Below are 22114 nucleotides of genomic sequence, written 5' to 3' on the forward strand. Positions count from 1 at the left end.
ACTATAAGAAAAGTTCAAACTCTATAGGAACCCCTAAATCTTGGCACTGAACTTTCCAAATATGCATACTTGGACAAAAATTTACCTTAAGGAAACATTTTAGCTATGCTACCAATACATTTTTAAATTGTTATGGTATTTTTAAAATGTAACATCTTTTTTTCCAGCTTATTGCATTTTTTAATTAAATAATTTGAGTTTTACTTTAAAAATGGTAAAATCTGAATAAGAAATTATTTAGCTTGTGGCTTGTTGGTCTGGGTGTATGATTTTTGCTTTGAGTGGAAAAGGCACCAGGTTCATATCCTGGATTAGCCTGTTTTCTCAGGTTCTTTAAAAGTGCTTAGTTCTATTATCTGATAGTATTTTAAAATACTTACTAATGTATTCCAACAGTTTCACTTCCAATTTCATTAGTATACATGAAAGATGCATGAACAGTTGGCTCGTTGGTCTAGGGGTATGATTCTCGCTTAGGGTGCAAGAGGTCCCGGATTCAAATCCCGGACGAGCCCATATTCTCAGATTCTTTTAAATCCCATGGTTTTATTATCTGATTGATGTCAAAAGCATCAAGTGAATTTTGCTTTTGAAAATCCATAAAAAAAATATACTTATGCATATTTAGTAAACTGTCAACCATTTGGTGGTATATTGGGTATACTGTAGATTCCATTTTGTCTAAGTAACCTTGAGTGGCTTCAAAGAAGTCTCATTTTGACAAATAAAAAACTATCAAAATGAAATTACAGGTTTTTATCTTACCCTGCTTTTTTCTAAGAAACAATGAGTGGCTTAAAAGAATAGGCTCTTTTTGACAAACAAAAAGGTCAACAATTAATTGCAGGTTTTTGTTTTTTTCTTTCTTCTTGGTCTGTATGCTTAAGTTGCACACAGTATGAGACAAGTCTTAGGTTCAAACTATCAGAAAAGTTCAAACTCTATAGGAACCCCTAAATCTTGGCACTGAACTTTCCAAATATGCATACTTGGACAAAAATGTACATTAAGGAAACATTTTAGCTATGCTACCAAAACATTTTTAAATTGTTATGGTATTTTTAAAATGTAACATCTTTTTTTCCAGCTTATTGCATTTTTTTATTAAATAATTTGAGTTTTACTTTAAAAATGGTAAAATCTGAATAAGAAATTATTTAGCTTGTGGCTTGTTGGTCTGGGTGTATGATTTTTGCTTTGAGTGGAAAAGGCACCAGGTTCATATCCTGGATAAGCCTGTTTTCTCAGGTTCTTTAAAAGTGTTTAGTTCTATTATCTGATAGTATTTTAAAATACTAATGTATTCCAACAGTTTCACTTCCAATTTCATTAGTATACATGAAAAGCATGAACAGTTGGCTCGTTAGTCTAGGGGTATGATTCTTGCTTAGGGTGCGAGCGAGCCAGGGTTCAGATCTCGGACGAGCCCAACTTCTCAAGTTCTTTTAAATCCAATGGTTCCATTATCTGATTGATGTCAAAAGCATCAAGTGAATTTTGCTTTTGCCAATCCATCAAAAAAGTATATACTTAAGCATATTTAGTTAACTGTCAACCATTTGGTGGTATATTGGGTATACTGTAGATTCCACTTTGTCTAAGTAACCTTGAGTGGCTTCAAAGGAGTCTCATTTTGACAAATAAAAAACTGTCAAAATGAAATTACAGGTTTTTCTCTTACCTTGCTTTTTTCTAAGAAACAATGAGTGGCTTAAAAGAATAGGCTCTTTTTGACAAACAAAAAGGTCAACAATTAATTGCAGGTTTTTGTTTTTTTCTTTCTTCTTGGTCTGTATGCTTAAGTTGCACACAGTAAGAGACAAGTCTTAGGTTCCAACTATCAGAAAAGTTCAAACTCTATAGGAACCCCTAAATCTTGGCACTGAACTTTCCAAATATGCATACTTAGACGAAAATTTACCTTACGGAAACATTTTAGCTATGCTACCAATACATTTTTAAATTGTTATGGTATTTTTAAAATGTAACATCTTTTTTTCCAGCTTATTGCATTTTTTAATTAAATAATTTGAGTTTTACTTTAAAAATGGTAAAATCTGAATAAGAAATTATTTAGCTTGTGGCTTGTTGGTCTGGGTGTATGATTTTTGCTTTGAGTGGAAAAGGCACCAGGTTCATATCCTGGATTAGCCTGTTTTCTCAGGTTCTTTAAAAGTGCTTAGTTCTATTATCTGATAGTATTTTAAAATACTTACTAATGTATTCCAACAGTTTCACTTCCAATTTCATTAGTATACATGAAAGATGCATGAACAGTTGGCTCGTTGGTCTAGGGGTATGATTCTCGCTTAGGGTGCGAGAGGTCCCGGATTCAAATCCCGGACGAGCCCATCTTCTCAGATTCTTTTAAATCCCATGGTTCCATTATCTGATTGATGTCAAAAGCATCAAGTGAATTTTGCTTTTGAAAATCCATAAAAAATATATACTTATGCATATTTAGTAAACTGTCAACCATTTGGTGGTATATTGGGTATACTGTAGATTCCATTTTGTCTAAGTAACCTTGAGTGGCTTCAAAGAAGTCTCATTTTGACAAATAAAAAACTATCAAAATGAAATTACAGGTTTTTATCTTACCCTGCTTTTTTCTAAGAAACAATGAGTGGCTTAAAAGAATAGTCTCTTTTTGACAAACAAAAAGGTCAACAATTAATTGCAGGTTTTTGTTTTTTTCTTTCTTCTTGGTCTGTATGCTTAAGTTGCACACAGTATGAGACAAGTCTTAGGTTCAAACTATCAGAAAAGTTCAAACTCTATAGGAACCCCTAAATCTTGGCACTGAACTTTCCAAATATGCATACTTGGACAAAAATGTACCTTAAGGAAACATTTTAGCTATGCTACCAAAACATTTTTAAATTGTTATGGTATTTTTAAAATGTAACATCTTTTTTTCCAGCTTATTGCATTTTTTAATTAAATAATTTGAGTTTTACTTTAAAAATGGTAAAATCTGAATAAGAAATTATTTAGCTTGTGGCTTGTTGGTCTGGGTGTATGATTTTTGCTTTGAGTGGAAAAGGCACCAGGTTCATATCCTGGATAAGCCTGTTTTCTCAGGTTCTTTAAAAGTGTTTAGTTCTATTATCTGATAGTATTTTAAAATACTAATGTATTCCAACAGTTTCACTTCCAATTTCATTAGTATACATGAAAAGCATGAACAGTTGGCTCGTTAATCTAGGGGTATGATTCTTGCTTAGGGTGCGAGCAAGCCAGGGTTCAGATCTCGGACGAGCCCAACTTCTCAAGTTCTTTTAAATCCAATGGTTCCATTATCTGATTGATGTCAAAAGCATCAAGTGAATTTTGCTTTTGCCAATCCATCAAAAAAGTATATACTTAAGCATATTTAGTTAACTGTCAACCATTTGGTGGTATATTGGGTATACTGTAGATTCCATTTTGTCTAAGTAACCTTCAGTGGCTTCAAGAAGTCTCATTTTGACAAATAAAAAACTGTCAAAATGAAATTGCAGGTTTTTCTCTTACCTTGCTTTTTTCTAAGAAACAATGAGTGGCTTTAAAGAATAGGCTCTTTTTGACAAACAAAAAGGTCAACAATTAATTGCAGGTTTTTGTTTTTTTCTTTCTTCTTGGTCTGTATGCATAAGTTGGACACAGTATGAGACAAGTCTTAGGTTCCAACTATCAGAAAAGTTCAAACTCTATAGGAACCCCTAAATCTTGGCACTGAACTTTCCAAATATGCATACTTGGACAAAAATTTACCTTAAGGAAATTTTTAGCTATGCTAATAATACATTTTTTAATTGTTATGGTATTTTTAAAATGTAACATCTTTTTTTCCAGCGTATTGCATTTTTTAATTAAATAATTTGAGTTTTACTTTAAAAATGGTAAAATCTGAATAAGAAATTATTTAGCTTGTGGCTTGTTGGTCTGGGTGTATGATTTTTGCTTTGGGTGCAAAAGGCACCAGGTTCATATCCTGGATTAGCCTGTTTTCTCAGGTTCTTTAAAAGTGCTTAGTTCTATTATCTGATAGTATTTTAAAATACTTACTAATGTATTCCAACAGTTTCACTTCCAATTTTATTAGTATACATGAAATAGCGTTAGCAGTTGGCTCATTGGTCTAGGGGTATGATTCTCGCTTAGGGTGCGAGAGGTCCCAGGTTCAAATCCCGGACAAGCACATCTTCTCAGGTTCTTTTAAATCCCATGGTTCCATTATCTTACTGTTGTCAAAAGCATCAAGTGAATTTTGCTTTTGCCAATCCATCAAAAAAGTATATACTTATGCATATTTAGTAAACTGTCAACCATTTGGTGGTATATTGGGTATACTGTAGATTCCATTTTGTCTAAGTAACCTTGAGTGGCTTCAAGAAGTCTCATTTTGACAAATAAAAAACTGTCAAAATGAAATTGCAGGTTTTTCTCTTACCTTGCTTTTTTCTAAGAAACAATGAGTGGTTTAAAAGAATAGGCTCTTTTTGACAAACAAAAAGGTCAACAATTAATTGCAGGTTTTTGTTTTTTTTCTTTCTTCTTGGTCTGTATGCTTAAGTTGCACACAGTAAGAGACAAGTCTTAGGTTCCAACTATCATAAAAGTTCAAACTCTATAGGAACCCCTAAATCTTGGCACTGAACTTTCCAAATATGCATACTTGGACAAAAATTTACCTTAAGGAAATTTTTAGCTATGCTAATAATACATTTTTTAATTGTTATGGTATTTTTAAAATGTAACATCTTTTTTCCCAGCGTATTGCATTTTTTAATTAAATAATTTGAGTTTTACTTTAAAAATGGTAAAATCTGAATAAGAAATTATTTAGCTTGTGGCTTGTTGGTCTGGGTGTATGATTTTTGCTTTGAGTGGAAAAGGCACCAGGTTCATATCCTGGATTAGCCTGTTTTCTCAGGTTCTTTAAAAGTGCTTAGTTCTATTATCTGATAGTATTTTAAAATACTTACTAATGTATTCCAACAGTTTCACTTCCAATTTTATTAGTATACATGAAATAGCATTAGCAGTTGGCTCATTGGTCTAGGGGTATGATTCTCGCTTAGGGTGCGAGAGGTCCCAGGTTCAAATCCCGGACAAGCACATCTTCTCAGGTTCTTTTAAATCCCATGGTTCCATTATCTTACTGTTGTCAAAAGCATCAAGTGAATTTTGCTTTTGCCAATCCATCAAAAAAGTATATACTTATGCATATTTAGTAAACTGTCAACCATTTGGTGGTATATTGGGTATACTGTAGATTCCATTTTGTCTAAGTAACCTTGAGTGGCTTCAAGAAGTCTCATTTTGACAAATAAAAAACTGTCAAAATGAAATTGCAGGTTTTTCTCTTACCTTGCTTTTTTCTAAGAAACAATGAGTGGTTTAAAAGAATAGGCTCTTTTTGACAAACAAAAAGGTCAACAATTAATTGCAGGTTTTTGTTTTTTTTCTTTCTTCTTGGTCTGTATGCTTAAGTTGCACACAGTAAGAGACAAGTCTTAGGTTCCAACTATCATAAAAGTTCAAACTCTATAGGAACCCCTAAATCTTGGCACTGAACTTTCCAAATATGCATACTTGGACAAAAATTTACCTTAAGGAAACATTTTAGCTATGCTACCAATACATTTTTAAATTGTTATGGTATTTTTAAAATGTAACTTCTTTTTTTCCAGCGTATTGCATTTTTTTTATTAAATAATTTGAGTTTTACTTTAAAAATGGTAAAATCTGAATAAGAAATTATTTAGCTTGTGGCTTGTTGGTCTGGGTGTATGATTTTTGCTTTGAGTGGAAAAGGCCCCAGGTTCATATCCTGGATTAGCCTGTTTTCTCAGGTTCTTTAAAAGTGCTTAGTTCTATTATCTGATAGTATTTTAACATACTTACTAATGTATTCCAACAGTTTCACTTCCAATTTCATTAGTATACATGAAAAAGGCATGAACAGTTGGCTCGTTGGTCTAGGGGTATGATTCTCACTTAGGGTGCGAGAGGTCCTGGGTTCAAATCCCCGATGAGCCCATCTTCTCAGATTCTTTTAAATCCCATGGTTCCATTATCTGATTGATGTCAAAAGCATCAAGTGAATTTTGCTTTTGAAAATCCATAAAAAATATATACTTATGCATGTTTAGTAAACTGTCAACCATTTGGTGGTATATTGGGTATACTGTAGATTCCATTTTGTCTAAGTAATCTTGAGTGGCTTCAAAGAAGTCTCATTTTGACAAATTAAAAACTGTCAAAATGAAATTACAGGTTTTTCTCTTACCTTGCTTTTTTCTAAGAAACAATGAGTGGCTTCAAAGAATAGGCTCTTTTTGACAAACAAAAAGGTCAACAATTAATTGCAGGTTTTTGTTTTTTTCTTTCTTCTTGGTCTGTATGCATAAGTTGCACACAGTATGAGACAAGTCTTAGGTTCCAACTATCATAAAAGTTCAAACTCTATAGGAACCCCTAAATCTTGGCACTGAACTTTCCAAATATGCATACTTGGACAAAAATTTACCTTAAGGAAACATTTTAGCTATGCTACCAATACATTTTTAAATTGTTATGGTATTTTTAAAATGTAACTTCTTTTTTTCCAGCGTATTGCATTTTTTTAATTAAATAATTTGAGTTTTACTTTAAAAATGGTAAAATCTGAATAAGAAATTATTTAGCTTGTGGCTTGTTGGTCTGGGTGTATGATTTTTGCTTTGAGTGGAAAAGGCCCCAGGTTCATATCCTGGATTAGCCTGTTTTCTCAGGTTCTTTAAAAGTGCTTAGTTCTATTATCTGATAGTATTTTAAAATACTTACTAATGTATTCCATAAGGTTCACTTCCAATTTCATTAGTATGCATCAAAATGCATGAACAGTTGTCTCGTTGGTCTAGGGGTATGATTCTCGCTTAGGGTGCGAGAGGTCCCGTGTTCAAATCCCGGACGAGCTCAAGTTCTTTTAAATCCCATGGTTCCATTATCTGATTTATGTCAAAAGCATCAAGTGAATTTTGCTTTTGAAAATCCATAAAAAAATATATACTTATGCATATTTAGTAAACTGTCAACCATTTGGTGGTATATTTGGTATACTGTAGATTCCATTTTGTCTAAGTAACCTTGAGTGGCTTCAAGAAGTCTCATTTTGACAAATAAAAAACTGTCAAAATGAAATTGCAGGCTTTTATCTTACCTTGCTTTTTTCTAAGAAACAATGAGTGGCTTAAAAGAATAGGCTCTTTTTGACAAACAAAAAGGTCAACAATTAATTGCAGGTTTTTTTTTTTTTTCTTTCTTCTTGGTCTGTATGCTTAAGTTGCACACAGTAAGAGACAAGTCTTAGGTTCCAACTATCAGAAAAGTTCAAACTCTATAGGAACCCCTAAATCTTGGCACTGAACTTTCCAAATATGCATACTTAGACAAAAATTTACCTTACGGAAACATTTTAGCTATGCTACCAATACATTTTTAAATTGTTATGGTATTTTTAAAATGTAACATCTTTTTTTCCAGCTTATTGCATTTTTTAATTAAATAATTTGAGTTTTACTTTAAAAATGGTAAAATCTGAATAAGAAATTATTTAGCTTGTGGCTTGTTGGTCTGGGTGTATGATTTTTGCTTTGAGTGGAAAAGGCCCAAGGTTCATATCCTGGATTAGCCTGTTTTCTCAGGTTCTTTAAAAGTGCTTAGTTCTATTATCTGATAGTATTTTAAAATACTTACTAATGTATTCCAACAGTTTCACTTCCAATTTCATTAGTATACATGAAAGATGCATGAACAGTTGGCTCGTTGGTCTAGGGGTATGATTCTCGCTTAGGGTGCGAGAGGTCCCGGATTCAAATCCCGGACGAGCCCATCTTCTCAGATTCTTTTAAATCCCATGGTTCCATTATCTGATTGATGTCAAAAGCATCAAGTGAATTTTGCTTTTGAAAATCCATAAAAAAATATATACTTATGCATATTTAGTAAACTGTCAACCATTTGGTGGTATATTGGGTATACTGTAGATTCCATTTTGTCTAAGTAACCTTGAGTGGCTTCAAAGAAGTCTCATTTTGACAAATAAAAAACTATCAAAATGAAATTACAGGTTTTTATCTTACCCTGCTTTTTTCTAAGAAACAATGAGTGGCTTAAAAGAATAGTCTCTTTTTGACAAACAAAAAGGTCAACAATTAATTGCAGGTTTTTGTTTTTTTCTTTCTTCTTGGTCTGTATGCTTAAGTTGCACACAGTATGAGACAAGTCTTAGGTTCAAACTATCAGAAAAGTTCAAACTCTATAGGAACCCCTAAATCTTGGCACTGAACTTTCCAAATATGCATACTTGGACAAAAATGTACCTTAAGGAAACATTTTAGCTATGCTACCAAAACATTTTTAAATTGTTATGGTATTTTTAAAATGTAACATCTTTTTTTCCAGCTTATTGCATTTTTTAATTAAATAATTTGAGTTTTACTTTAAAAATGGTAAAATCTGAATAAGAAATGATTTAGCTTGTGGCTTGTTGGTCTGGGTGTATGATTTTTGCTTTGAGTGGAAAAGGCACCAGGTTCATATCCTGGATAAGCCTGTTTTCTCAGGTTCTTTAAAAGTGTTTAGTTCTATTATCTGATAGTATTTTAAAATACTAATGTATTCCAACAGTTTCACTTCCAATTTCATTAGTATACATGAAAAGCATGAACAGTTGGCTCGTTAATCTAGGGGTATGATTCTTGCTTAGTGTCACGATCCGGGTATCTGGACGCCATTACTTACCCTTCGGATGCCTCCTGGGGCGGGCTCAGCGTTCCAGGACCGGATTCCGCTGTTCCTGAGTTTCCACATGCAGAGTGGTGTTTTCATCGGCCGCGGCCTCCGCTGTGCCCGCGTGGTTGGATGTGCATCTGTCGGCCTGGCGTCTCCTGTCTCCGGTGGCCGGCGCCGCCATTGCTGTTTCCCAGACCACATGGATTGCAAACCAAACTTCCCTCCAAGTGTCTGCATGGGCGCAGCCATCTTGGATTCTGTCATCTGATCATTTCCACCAATCTGCTGTCTGTGTTGTTGATTTGCATAATTGCCTAGCCAACCCCTTCCTTGCTGCAGGTATAAGTAAGCTGTACCTGAGCAAGGAAGACGTCAGTGCTTTGGTTGTCAAACCTAGTTCCTGTTTGTCTCTCTTCTATGATTGTCTTCCAGGTTCCAGCTCCTGTCTCAAGACTTCCACCATAGAGACCCGCACCAGCATTCCACCTGCGGTGTAGCCTGACTCTCCAATCCATTGTGGATTCATCTGTTTCCAGCTACAACACTACCTGCTTCCAGCCTCAGCTTCCAGCAGAGTACAGCTTCCCTTAAAGGGCCGGTGTCCTTTCTACACTTTACCACTCTCCACCGGAATTATTATTTCTCCGCTCTCAAGTTCTACATTTCAGTTCACATTTCATCGCTCCCAAAGTTCATTTATTATTTAACTGGTTCCAGCCAGTATCCACTCCGTGCTAACAACAGTCTGGTTCCAGCCAGTATCCACAGCAGCTGTTTTACCTTCAGCAACCCAGCTCTTCCTGGAACACCAGCTGGTACAATCCTGGGTTATCTCCATTGCTACAGCCGGGCCTGGTAAGGACTTTCCATCTAGAAGATCATAAGAACTATCTCACACTACCAGTGCCCTGTGGCTCCTGCCATGCTGTAGTACTCAGGAACTGTATTTATTCTTTGCTGACTTTTACGTTTTCTTTTATTGCTGCTGTGATGCGGAGTTGTCATAATAAACATCATTGACTTTTATTTAAGTTGTCGTGGTCACGCCTTCGGGCAGTTATTATTCATGCTACTTACATGTCCAGGGGTCTGATACAACCTCCCAGGCTCCGGTACATCTCAGCCCCTACAACTGAGGCTGCCTCCCGTCAGCTCAGGCCCTCAGTTGTGACAGTAAGCACTGACCTAATGAATCCAGCCGGAGACCAGGATCAAGCGGCCAGGCCGATGCAAGAACTTGCAGCCCGACTAGAACATCAGGAGGCTGCACAGGGCCACATCATCCGCTGTCTCCAGGATCTCTCTACTCGGCTGGATGGGATTCAGACAACTCTCCGTGGATCAGGCGCGTCTGGTGCGTCAACCACAGTGACTCCAGCTATAACCCCACCCACCTTACCCATTTCTGCTCCACGTCTTCATCTTCCAACGCCAGCAAAATTTGACGGATCTCCAAGATTCTGCAGGGGATTTCTCAACCAGTGTGAGATTCAGTTTGAGCTACAACCTGGCAATTTTCCCAGTGACCGTACAAAAATTGCCTACATTATTTCTCTTCTCAGTGGCTCAGCCCTTGATTGGGCATCACCGTTATGGGAGAGGTCCGACACCCTGCTATCTTCTTACACTGCATTTGTGTCAACATTCAGGCGCATCTTCGACGAGCCAGGCCGGGTAACTTCAGCTTCGTCTGAGATTCTCCGTTTACGCCAGGAATCACGTACTGTAGGACAATATCTTATACAGTTCCAGATCCTGGCATCCGAACTGGCATGGAACGACGAGGCCCTGTATGCTGCATTCTGGCATGGTTTATCCGAGCGTATTAAAGATGAGTTAGCTACCAGAGACTTACCCTCCAAGTTAGATGAGCTAATCTCACTTTGTACGAAAGTTGACTTACGTTTCAGAGAGAGAGCAACTGAGCGTGGAAGATCATCTGCTCCAAAATCTTCTACTCCTCCTCCTCGCCAACTGTCACCAACTACAGATGAACCCATGCAAATTGGCCGTTCCCGTTTAACTCCTGCTGAGCGCCGAAGACGTCTCTCCGAGTTTCTCTGTCTGTATTGTGCAGCTCCGTCTCACACCATTAATGCCTGTCCCAAACGTCCGGGAAACTCCAAATCCTAGCTCGCCAAGGAGAGGGCCGGCTAGGAGTAATGATCTCCTCTCCATCTCCTCAAGATTGTAACCTCCCAGTCTCGCTTCAAGTTGCTCAACGTTATCAGAACGTCATTGCCCTCCTGGATTCCGGAGCAGCTGGGAACTTTATTACTGAAGCCTATGTTAAGCGGTGGTCCCTACCCACCGAGAGACTTCCTTCGTCCTTTTCCTTAACTGCTGTGGATGGCAGTAAAATTTTTGATACAGTTATTTCTCTAAGGACTCTACCAGTTCGTCTGAGAGTGGGAGTTCTTCATTCCGAACTTATTTCATTTTTAGTGATTCCAAGAGCCACACATCCTGTGGTCCTGGGCCTTCCATGGCTCCGTCTTCACAATCCTACAATTGATTGGACGACTACGCAAATCCTGGCATGGGGTTCCTCCTGTACTAAGACATGTTTGTTTAAAGTGTTGCCTGTCTGTTCTTCCTCCCCCAGGTCGTCTGATGTTCCACCTCCTCCATATCAAGATTTCACGGATGTGTTCAGTAAAGCTTCTGCTGATGTCCTTCCTCCTCATAGAGAATGGGACTGCCCGATTGATCTCGTTCCAGGGAAGGTTCCACCTCGAGGCCGAACTTATCCGTTGTCTCTCCCCGAGACACATTCTATGGAGGAATACATTAGAGAGAACCTAGCAAAGGGGTTCATTCGACCTTCTTCTTCTCCAGCCGGCGCAGGCTTCTTTTTTGTAAAGAAGAAAGATGGTGGTCTGCGGCCGTGCATCGACTACAGAGGTTTGAACGACATTACCATCAAGAACCGCTATCCTTTACCCCTGATTACTGAGCTCTTTGACAGAGTTAGCGGAGCTACCATCTTTACAAAGCTGGACCTGAGAGGTGCATACAATCTCATCCGGATCCGTGAGGGTGACGAGTGGAAGACCGCATTTAACACCCGTGACGGACATTATGAGTACCTCGTCATGCCCTTCGGATTGAGCAATGCTCCAGCTGTCTTCCAGCATTTCGTCAATGAGATCTTCAGAGACATTCTATACCGTCATGTCGTGGTCTATCTAGATGATATCCTCATTTTTGCCAACGATTTAGAGGAACATCGTTTCTGGGTAAAGGAGGTTCTGTCCCGTCTCCGTGTCAATCATCTCTACTGCAAATTAGAGAAATGCGTCTTTGAAGTCAAGTCCATTCCGTTTCTAGGGTACATTGTGTCCGGTTCCGGACTAGAGATGGATCCTGAGAAATTACAAGCAATCCAGAATTGGCCGGTACCCTTAACCCTCAAAGGGGTCCAGAGGTTCTTAGGGTTCGCCAATTATTACCGAAAGTTTATACGAGACTTTTCCACCATTGTGGCGCCTATTACTGCTTTCACCAAGAAGGGTGCTAACCCGTCCAAGTGGTCTGAAGAAGCCATGCAAGCTTTTCATCTTTTAAAACAGAGGTTCATCTCTGCACCTGTCCTGAAACAGCCTGACATCGACTCTCCTTTGTCACGATCCGGGTATCTGGTCGCCATTACTTACCCTTCAGATGCCTCCTAAGGCGGGCTCAGCGTTCCAGGACCGGATTCCGCTGTTCCTGAGTTTCCACATGCAGAGTGGTCTTTTCATCAGCCGCGGCCTCCGCTGTGCCCACGTGGTTAAATGTGCATCTATCAGCCTGGCGTCTCCTGTCTCCGGTGGCCGGCGCCGCCATTACTGTTTCCCAGACCACATGGATTACAAACCAAACTTCCCTCCAAGTGTCTGCATGGGCGCAGCCATCTTGGATTCTGTCATCTGATCATTTCCACCAATCTGCTGTCTGTGTTGTTGATTTGCATAATTGCCTAGCCAACCCCTTCCTTGCTGCAGGTATAAGTAGCTGTACCTGAGCAAGGAAGACGTCAGTGCTTTGGTTGTCAAACCTAGTTCCTGTTTGTCTCTCTTCTATGATTGTCTTCCAGGTTCCAGCTCCTGTCTCAAGACTTCCACCATAGAGACCCGCACCAGCATTCCACCTGCGGTGTAGCCTGACTCTCCAATCCATTGTGGATTCATCTGTTTCCAGCTACAACACTACCTGCTTCCAGCCTCAGCTTCCAGCAGAATACAGCTTCCCTTAAAGGGCCGGTGTCCTTTCTACACTTTACCACTCTCCACCGGAATTATTATTTCTCCGCTCTCAAGTTCTACATTTCAGTTCACATTTCATCGCTCCCAAAGTTCATTTATTATTTAACTGGTTCCAGCCAGTATCCACTCCGTGCTAACAACAGTCTGGTTCCAGCCAGTATCCACAGCAGCTGTTTTACCTTCAGCAACCCAGCTCTTCCTGGAACACCAGCTGGTACAATCCTGGGTTATCTCCATTGCTACAGCCGGGCCTGGTAAGGACTTTCCATCTAGAAGATCATAAGAACTATCTCACACTACCAGTGCCCTGTGGCTCCTGCCATGCTGTAGTACTCAGGAACTGTATTTATTCTTTGCTGACTTTTACGTTTTCCTTTATTGCTGCTGTGATGCGGAGTTGTCATAATAAACATCATTGACTTTTATCTAAGTTGTCGTGGTCACGCCTTCGGGCAGTTATTATTCATGTTACTTACATGTCCAGGGGTCTGATACAACCTCCCAGGTTCCGGTACATCTCAGCCCCTACAACTGAGGCTGCCTCCCGTCAGCTCAGGCCCTCAGTTGTGACAGTTGCAAGAACTGGCAGCCCGACTAGAACATCAGGAGGCTGCACAGGGCCACATCATCCGCTGTCTCCAGGATCTCTCTACTCGGCTGGATGGGATTCAGACCACTCTCCGTGGATCAGGCGCGTCTGGTGCGTCAACCACAGTGACTCCAGCTATAACCCCACCCACCTTACCCATTTCTGCTCCACGTCTTCATCTTCCAACGCCAGCAAAATTTGACGGATCTCCAAGATTCTGCAGGGGATTTCTCAACCAGTGTGAGATTCAGTTTGAGCTACAACCTGGCAATTTCCCCAGTGACCGTACAAAAATTGCCTACATTATTTCTCTTCTCAGTGGCTCAGCCCTCGATTGGGCATCACCGTTATGGGAGAGGTCCGACACCCTGCTATCTTCTTACACTGCATTCGTGTCAACATTCAGGCGCATCTTCGACGAGCCAGGCCGGGTAACTTCAGCTTCGTCTGAGATTCTCCGTTTACGCCAGGGATCACGTACTGTAGGACAATATCTTATACAGTTCCAGATCCTGGCATCCGAACTGGCATGGAACGACGAGGCCCTGTATGCTGCATTCTGGCATGGTTTATCCGAGCGTATTAAAGATGAGTTAGCTACCAGAGACTTACCCTCCAAGTTAGATGAGTTAATCTCACTTTGTACGAAAGTTGACTTACGTTTCAGAGAGAGAGCAACTGAGCGTGGAAGATCATCTGCTCCAAAATCTTCTGCTCCTCCTCCTCGCCAACTGTCACCAACTAAAGATGAACCCATGCAAATTGGCCGTTCCCGTTTAACTCCTGCTGAGCGCCGAAGACGTCTCTCCGAGTTTCTCTGTTTGTACTGTGCAGCTCCGTCTCACACCATTAATGCCTGTCCCAAACGTCCGGGAAACTCCAAATCCTAGCTCGCCAAGGAGAGGGCCGGCTAGGAGTAATGATCTCCTCTCCATCTCCTCAAGATTGTAACCTCCCAGTCTCGCTTCAAGTTGCTCAACGTTATCAGAACGTCATTGCCCTCCTGGATTCCGGAGCAGCTGGGAACTTTATTACCGAAGCCTATGTTAAACGGTGGTCCCTACCCACCGAGAGACTTCCTTCGTCCTTTTCCTTAACTGCTGTGGATGGCAGTAAAATTTTTGATACAGTTATTTCTCTAAGGACTCTACCAGTTCGTCTGAGAGTGGGAGTTCTTCATTCCGAACTTATTTCACTTTTAGTGATTCCAAGAGCCACACATCCTGTGGTCCTGGGCCTTCCATGGCTCCGTCTTCACAATCCTACAATTGATTGGACGACTACGCAAATCCTGGCATGGGGTTCCTCCTGTACTAAGACATGTTTGTTTAAAGTGTTGCCTGTCTGTTCCTCCTCCCCCAGGTCGTCTGATGTTCCACCTCCTCCATATCAAGATTTCACGGATGTGTTCAGTAAAGCTTCTGCTGATATCCTTCCCCCTCATAGAGAATGGGACTGCCCGATTGATCTCGTTCCAGGGAAGGTTCCACCTCGAGGCCGAACTTATCCGTTGTCCCTCCCCGAGACGCATTCTATGGAGGAATACATAAAAGAGAACCTAGCAAAGGGGTTCATTCGACCTTCTTCTTCTCCAGCCGGCGCAGGCTTCTTTTTTGTAAAGAAGAAAGATGGTGGTCTGCGGCCGTGCATCGACTACAGAGGTTTGAACGACATTACCATCAAGAACCGTTATCCTTTACCCCTGATTACTGAGCTCTTTGACAGAGTTAGCGGAGCTACCATCTTTACAAAGCTGGACCTGAGAGGTGCATACAATCTCATCCGGATCCGTGAGGGTGACGAGTGGAAGACCGCATTTAACACCCGTGACGGACATTATGAGTACCTCGTCATGCCCTTCGGATTGAGCAATGCTCCAGCTGTCTTCCAGCATTTCGTCAATGAGATCTTCAGAGACATTCTATACCGTCATGTCGTGGTCTATCTAGATGATATCCTCATTTTTGCCAACAATTTAGAGGAACATCGTTTCTGGGTAAAGGAGGTTCTGTCCCGTCTCCGTGTCAATCATCTCTACTGCAAATTAGAGAAATGCGTCTTTGAAGTCAAGTCCATTCCGTTTCTAGGGTACATTGTGTCCGGTTCCGGACTAGAGATGGATCCTGAGAAACTACAAGCAATCCAGAATTGGCCAGTACCCTTAACCCTCAAAGGGGTCCAGAGGTTCTTAGGGTTCGCCAATTATTACCGAAAGTTTATACGAGACTTTTCCACCATTGTGGCGCCTATTACTGCTTTCACCAAGAAGGGTGCTAACCCGTCCAAGTGGTCTGAAGAAGCCATGCAAGCTTTTCATCTTTTAAAACAGAGGTTCATCTCTGCACCTGTCCTGAAACAGCCTGACGTCGACTCTCCTTTCATCTTAGAGGTGGATGCCTCCTCCGTTGGAGTAGGAGCGGTGTTATCTCAGAGGGCTAAAGATGGTCATTTACATCCTTGCAGTTTCTTCTCACGGAAGTTCTCCCCAGCGGAGCGCAACTATGCCATTGGCGACCAGGAGTTGCTAGCCATCAAGCTCGCTCTAGAGGAGTGGAGATATCTGTTGGAGGGAGCTTCTCATTCAATCACCATCCTTACAGACCACAAGAACCTTCTATATCTAAAAGGCGCACAATGTCTCAACCCTCGTCAGGCCAGATGGGCACTTTTCTTTTCCAGGTTCGACTTTAAACTCCAGTTCTGTCCGGGCTCTCAGAATCGCAAGGCCGATGCCCTTTCCCGCTCATGGGAGCAAGAAAATGAGTCAGAGTCTTCAGACAAGCATCCTATTATAAATCCGTTGGCATTCTCCACGGTAGGGATGGACTCTACGCCCCCATCAGGGAAAAGTTTTGTGAAGCCGACACTAAGGAAGAAGCTCATGCATTGGGCCCATGCTTCCCGTTTTGCCGGACATACAGGTATCCAAAAAACCCTGGAGTTTATCTCTAGGTCCTATTGGTGGCCAACTCTGAAAAAGGACGTTTTGGAGTTTATTGCATCTTGCCCAAAGTGTGCTCAACATAAAGTATCCCGCCAGTCGCCTGCGGGGCAACTGGTTCCACTATCTGTTCCCCGTCGACCATGGACCCATTTGTCGATGGATTTTATTACAGATTTGCCCATGTGCAACAAGTTCAATACCATCTGGGTGGTAGTTGACCGGTTCACCAAGATGGCACATTTCATTCCTCTCACCGGTCTTCCGTCAGCTTCCAAGTTGGCTCAAGTATTCATACAAGAGATCTTCCGACTCCACGGTCTTCCAGAAGAAATTATCTCAGATCGAGGAGTTCAATTCACAGCCAAATTCTGGCGAAGTTTATGTCAAGTCCTCCAAGTCAAGTTAAAGTTTTCCACGGCTTACCATCCTCAGACCAATGGTCAAACTGAGAGGGTGAATCAGGACTTGGAGGCCTTCCTCCGCATCTATGTGTCCTCCTCTCAAGATGACTGGGTTCAATTACTTCCCTGGGCCGAGTTCTGTCATAACAACCAGTATCATTCTTCATCTTCCTCAACACCATTCTTCACCAACTTTGGATTCCACCCTAAAGTCCCTGAGTTCCAACCGCTTCCAGCAACTTCTGTTCCCGCAGTGGATATCACCTTGCATCAGTTTGCCAATATCTGGAAGAGCGTACGATCAGCTCTGCTCAAAGCATCGTTCAGGTACAAGAAGTTTGCGGATAAGAAGCGTCGAGCAGTTCCTGCTCTCAAGGTGGGTGATCGGGTATGGTTATCCACAAAGAACTTGAGGTTAAGAGTTCCCAGTATGAAGTTTGCACCTCGCTACATCGGTCCTTTTAAAATTGATCAAGTCATCAATCCTGTTGCTTACAGACTCCAGTTACCTCCCTTCTTAAAAATACCCAGGACATTCCATGTTTCCCTGTTGAAACCGCTAATCTTGAATCGGTTTCATTCCTCACTTCCACCAACTCCGAAAGTCCAAACTCAACGAGGCGTTGAGTATGAAGTGGCCAAGATCCTGGACTCACGTCACCGTTACGGTCAACTTCAGTATCTCATTGACTGGAAGGGCTATGGTCCTGAAGAACGCTCTTGGACCAATGCCTCTGACGTCCATGCTCCTGCCTTGGTCCGAAATTTCCACGCAAAGTTTCCTTTAAAGCCTAAGAAGTGTCCTGGGGCCACTCCTAAAGGGGGGGGTGCTGTCACGATCCGGGTATCTGGTCGCCATTACTTACCCTTCAGATGCCTCCTAAGGCGGGCTCAGCGTTCCAGGACCGGATTCCGCTGTTCCTGAGTTTCCACATGCAGAGTGGTCTTTTCATCAGCCGCGGCCTCCGCTGTGCCCGCGTGGTTAAATGTGCATCTATCAGCCTGGCGTCTCCTGTCTCCGGTGGCCGGCGCCGCCATTACTGTTTCCCAGACCACATGGATTACAAACCAAACTTCCCTCCAAGTGTCTGCATGGGCGCAGCCATCTTGGATTCTGTCATCTGATCATTTCCACCAATCTGCTGTCTGTGTTGTTGATTTGCATAATTGCCTAGCCAACCCCTTCCTTGCTGCAGGTATAAGTAGCTGTACCTGAGCAAGGAAGACGTCAGTGCTTTGGTTGTCAAACCTAGTTCCTGTTTGTCTCTCTTCTATGATTGTCTTCCAGGTTCCAGCTCCTGTCTCAAGACTTCCACCATAGAGACCCGCACCAGCATTCCACCTGCGGTGTAGCCTGACTCTCCAATCCATTGTGGATTCATCTGTTTCCAGCTACAACACTACCTGCTTCCAGCCTCAGCTTCCAGCAGAATACAGCTTCCCTTAAAGGGCCGGTGTCCTTTCTACACTTTACCACTCTCCACCGGAATTATTATTTCTCCGCTCTCAAGTTCTACATTTCAGTTCACATTTCATCGCTCCCAAAGTTCATTTATTATTTAACTGGTTCCAGCCAGTATCCACTCCGTGCTAACAACAGTCTGGTTCCAGCCAGTATCCACAGCAGCTGTTTTACCTTCAGCAACCCAGCTCTTCCTGGAACACCAGCTGGTACAATCCTGGGTTATCTCCATTGCTACAGCCGGGCCTGGTAAGGACTTTCCATCTAGAAGATCATAAGAACTATCTCACACTACCAGTGCCCTGTGGCTCCTGCCATGCTGTAGTACTCAGGAACTGTATTTATTCTTTGCTGACTTTTACGTTTTCCTTTATTGCTGCTGTGATGCGGAGTTGTCATAATAAACATCATTGACTTTTATCTAAGTTGTCGTGGTCACGCCTTCGGGCAGTTATTATTCATGTTACTTACATGTCCAGGGGTCTGATACAACCTCCCAGGTTCCGGTACATCTCAGCCCCTACAACTGAGGCTGCCTCCCGTCAGCTCAGGCCCTCAGTTGTGACATCCTTTCATCTTAGAGGTGGATGCCTCCTCCGTTGGAGTAGGAGCGGTGTTATCTCAGAGGGCTAAAGATGGTCATTTACATCCTTGCAGTTTCTTCTCACGGAAGTTCTCCCCAGCGGAGCGCAACTATGCCATTGGCGACCAGGAGTTGCTAGCCATCAAGCTCGCTCTAGAGGAGTGGAGATATCTGTTGGAGGGAGCTTCTCATTCAATCACCATCCTTACAGACCACAAGAACCTTCTATATCTAAAAGGCGCACAATGTCTCAACCCTCGTCAGGCCAGATGGGCACTTTTCTTTTCCAGGTTCGACTTTAAACTCCAGTTCTGTCCGGGCTCTCAGAATCGCAAGGCCGATGCCCTTTCCCGCTCATGGGAGCAAGAAAATGAGTCAGAGTCTTCAGACAAGCATCCTATTATAAATCCGTTGGCATTCTCCACGGTAGGGATGGACTCTACGCCCCCATCAGGGAAAAGTTTTGTGAAGCCGACACTAAGGAAGAAGCTCATGCATTGGGCCCATGCTTCCCGTTTTGCCGGACATACAGGTATCCAAAAAACCCTGGAGTTTATCTCTAGGTCCTATTGGTGGCCAACTCTGAAAAAGGACGTTTTGGAGTTTATTGCATCTTGCCCAAAGTGTGCTCAACATAAAGTATCCCGCCAGTCGCCTGCGGGGCAACTGGTTCCACTATCTGTTCCCCGTCGACCATGGACCCATTTGTCGATGGATTTTATTACAGATTTGCCCATGTGCAACAAGTTCAATACCATCTGGGTGGTAGTTGACCGGTTCACCAAGATGGCACACTTCATTCCTCTCACCGGTCTTCCGTCAGCTTCCAAGTTGGCTCAAGTATTCATACAAGAGATCTTCCGACTCCACGGTCTTCCAGAAGAAATTATCTCAGATCGAGGAGTTCAATTCACAGCCAAATTCTGGCGAAGTTTATGTCAAGTCCTCCAAGTCAAGTTAAAGTTTTCCACGGCTTACCATCCTCAGACCAATGGTCAAACTGAGAGGGTGAATCAGGACTTGGAGGCCTTCCTCCGCATCTATGTGTCCTCCTCTCAAGATGACTGGGTTCAATTACTTCCCTGGGCCGAGTTCTGTCATAACAACCAGTATCATTCTTCATCTTCCTCAACACCATTCTTCACCAACTTTGGATTCCACCCTAAAGTCCCTGAGTTCCAACCGCTTCCAGCAACTTCTGTTCCCGCAGTGGATATCACCTTGCATCAGTTTGCCAATATCTGGAAGAGCGTACGATCAGCTCTGCTCAAGGCATCGTTCAGGTACAAGAAGTTTGCGGATAAGAAGCGTCGAGCAGTTCCTGCTCTCAAGGTGGGTGATCGGGTATGGTTATCCACGAAGAATTTGAGGTTAAGAGTTCCCAGTATGAAGTTTGCACCTCGCTACATCGGTCCTTTTAAAATTGATCAAGTCATCAATCCTGTTGCTTACAGACTCCAGTTACCTCCCTTCTTAAAAATACCCAGGACATTCCATGTTTCCCTGTTGAAACCGCTAATCTTGAATCGGTTTCATTCCTCACTTCCACCAACTCCGAAAGTCCAAACTCAACGAGGCGTTGAGTATGAAGTGGCCAAGATCCTGGACTCACGTCACCGTTACGGTCAACTTCAGTATCTCATTGACTGGAAGGGCTATGGTCCTGAAGAACGCTCTTGGACCAATGCCTCTGACGTCCATGCTCCTGCCTTGGTCCGAAATTTCCACGCAAAGTTTCCTTTAAAGCCTAAGAAGTGTCCTGGGGCCACTCCTAAAGGGGGGGGTGCTGTCACGATCCGGGTATCTGGACGCCATTACTTACCCTTCGGATGCCTCCTGGGGCGGGCTCAGCGTTCCAGGACCGGATTCCGCTGTTCCTGAGTTTCCACATGCAGAGTGGTGTTTTCATCGGCCGCGGCCTCCGCTGTGCCCGCGTGGTTGGATGTGCATCTGTCGGCCTGGCGTCTCCTGTCTCCGGTGGCCGGCGCCGCCATTGCTGTTTCCCAGACCACATGGATTGCAAACCAAACTTCCCTCCAAGTGTCTGCATGGGCGCAGCCATCTTGGATTCTGTCATCTGATCATTTCCACCAATCTGCTGTCTGTGTTGTTGATTTGCATAATTGCCTAGCCAACCCCTTCCTTGCTGCAGGTATAAGTAAGCTGTACCTGAGCAAGGAAGACGTCAGTGCTTTGGTTGTCAAACCTAGTTCCTGTTTGTCTCTCTTCTATGATTGTCTTCCAGGTTCCAGCTCCTGTCTCAAGACTTCCACCATAGAGACCCGCACCAGCATTCCACCTGCGGTGTAGCCTGACTCTCCAATCCATTGTGGATTCATCTGTTTCCAGCTACAACACTACCTGCTTCCAGCCTCAGCTTCCAGCAGAGTACAGCTTCCCTTAAAGGGCCGGTGTCCTTTCTACACTTTACCACTCTCCACCGGAATTATTATTTCTCCGCTCTCAAGTTCTACATTTCAGTTCACATTTCATCGCTCCCAAAGTTCATTTATTATTTAACTGGTTCCAGCCAGTATCCACTCCGTGCTAACAACAGTCTGGTTCCAGCCAGTATCCACAGCAGCTGTTTTACCTTCAGCAACCCAGCTCTTCCTGGAACACCAGCTGGTACAATCCTGGGTTATCTCCATTGCTACAGCCGGGCCTGGTAAGGACTTTCCATCTAGAAGATCATAAGAACTATCTCACACTACCAGTGCCCTGTGGCTCCTGCCATGCTGTAGTACTCAGGAACTGTATTTATTCTTTGCTGACTTTTACGTTTTCTTTTATTGCTGCTGTGATGCGGAGTTGTCATAATAAACATCATTGACTTTTATTTAAGTTGTCGTGGTCACGCCTTCGGGCAGTTATTATTCATGCTACTTACATGTCCAGGGGTCTGATACAACCTCCCAGGCTCCGGTACATCTCAGCCCCTACAACTGAGGCTGCCTCCCGTCAGCTCAGGCCCTCAGTTGTGACACTTAGGGTGCGAGCAAGCCAGGGTTCAGATCTCGGACGAGCCCAACTTCTCAAGTTCTTTTAAATCCAATGGTTCCATTATCTGATTGATGTCAAAAGCATCAAGTGAATTTTGCTTTTGCCAATCCATCAAAAAAGTA

The 22114-nt window shown here is 42.4% G+C and overlaps 2 non-coding genes across 2 annotated transcripts; both read left to right on the forward strand.

The window, feature by feature from the left end:
- Positions 1-2279: 2279 nt before the first annotated feature.
- On the forward strand, positions 2280-2351 carry TRNAP-AGG (transfer RNA proline (anticodon AGG)). The gene has a single exon. It is a non-coding gene; the product is annotated as a tRNA-Pro (tRNA).
- A 5437-nt stretch (positions 2352-7788) lies between these two features.
- Positions 7789-7860, forward strand: TRNAP-AGG (transfer RNA proline (anticodon AGG)). The gene has a single exon. It is a non-coding gene; the product is annotated as a tRNA-Pro (tRNA).
- Positions 7861-22114: the final 14254 nt, after the last annotated feature.

This window comes from Pseudophryne corroboree, chromosome 3 (genome assembly GCF_028390025.1).
Source record: "Pseudophryne corroboree isolate aPseCor3 chromosome 3, aPseCor3.hap2, whole genome shotgun sequence".
Taxonomy (NCBI): Eukaryota; Metazoa; Chordata; class Amphibia; order Anura; family Myobatrachidae; genus Pseudophryne; species Pseudophryne corroboree.